Genomic DNA, 1,546 nt, shown 5'->3' with positions numbered 1-1,546 from the left:
TTGAAAGAGACAGTAATGAATTGTGATGACAGCTAAGTGACAGTCCATCATATCAGCTAAGTATTTTTTTACATTACATTTTAGTCATTTTGCAGACGCTCTTATCCAGAGCGACTTACAGGAGCAATTAGGGTTAAGTGCCTTGCTCAAGAGCACATTGACAGATTTTTCACCTAGTCGGCTCGGGGGTTCAAACCAGCGACATTTCAGTTACTGGCCCAACGCTCTTAACTGCTAGGCTACCTGCTGCCCTCTAGGTTAGAAATAGTGAGTACCCAGAGGCTCCTTTCAAACACATATTTAGAAGAGATATCCTAATCTAATAGGAATTGGACAGATGGGTTTTCACAATTTCTCTCAAATCTTAAGAATTGAGACACCTAGGACTCATGACCCGCTCAGAAGACCTCAGCTCAGACTCCCCTGGGGTAAGTGTGATGGTGAAATGCATGGCACAGTTAAAGACAGACTGTGAGAAGGAGGCAATTCAGTCTTATTTGCGCTCTAGCATCAGGCCTTCTGAGCTTTGGCGAGTCTGGAGCGTCTGCTGGACCATATCCTTCCACTGGTCGTCAGAGATCTCCTGAGCCCAGGTCGGGATAGCCAGAGAGGGCAAGGCCACTGCTGCCATGGTCCTCTTCACCAGCTCCACGTGGTCTTCATCCATGGGGATGGAAGCTGCGCTGCGCTGCGCTGGGCAGCAGCGCCTTCTGGCTCCTCCTCATCACTGTCTAAGGGAGGGGGCTGGGGAAGATGTAAGCCCATTGACTCTATTCTCTCCTGGACTTCTTGCAGTTGCTCTGCTACTGGGAGCATATCCGCAGGCTGGTACCTGGGTGCAGCATTTAGTCCATCAGGGTCCTGGTTTAGTGGCTGGTAATAGTAACCTCCATCATCCTCCTCCTCCTCGTCTCCCACACCGCCCTCGTAATAATGACTTCTGTCAGTTCTGTCCCTCAGCACCTTTAAATAAATTAGGATTAGAGTATAATACACACCTGTCAAGAAATTATGTTTGACAGGGAGAACATACAAGAACGTAGAAGACATTAAGGACACCTTCATAATATTGAGTTGCACCCATCATCGGGGCATGGACTCTACAAGGTGTTGAAAGCATTCCACAGGGATGCTGGCCCATGTTGACTCCAATGCTTCCCACAGTTGTGTCAAGTTGGCTGGATGTCCTTTGGATGGTGGACCATTCTTGATACACACGGTGTGAAAAATCCATCAGCATTGCAGATCTTGACACACTCAAACTGGTGTGCCTGGACCCTACTACCATACCCCATTCAAAGGCACTTAAATATTTTGTCTTGCACATTCACCCTCTGAATGGCACACTTACACAATCCATGTATCAATTGTCTCAAGACTTAAAAATCCTTCTTTAACCTGTCTCCTCCCCTTCATATATACTGATTGAAGTGAATTTAACAAGGGATCATAGCTTTCACCTGGATTCAGCTGGTCAGTCTATGTCATGGAAAGAGCAAGTGTCCTTAATGTTTTGTACACTCAGTGTATATGAAGCCTACTGTTG

General features: G+C 46.6%; 1 pseudogene; it reads right to left on the bottom strand.

The window, feature by feature from the left end:
- Positions 1 to 313: 313 nt before the first annotated feature.
- Positions 314 to 1,065, bottom strand: LOC121556911 (annotated as a pseudogene).
- Between the last annotated feature and the right edge of the window lie 481 nt (positions 1,066 to 1,546).

Source organism: Coregonus clupeaformis, chromosome 5 (assembly GCF_020615455.1).
Source record: "Coregonus clupeaformis isolate EN_2021a chromosome 5, ASM2061545v1, whole genome shotgun sequence".
Lineage (NCBI taxonomy): Eukaryota > Metazoa > Chordata > Actinopteri > Salmoniformes > Salmonidae > Coregonus > Coregonus clupeaformis.
The sequence above is the reverse complement of the archived record's forward strand: the minus strand, read 5'-3'. Positions and strand labels throughout refer to the sequence as shown.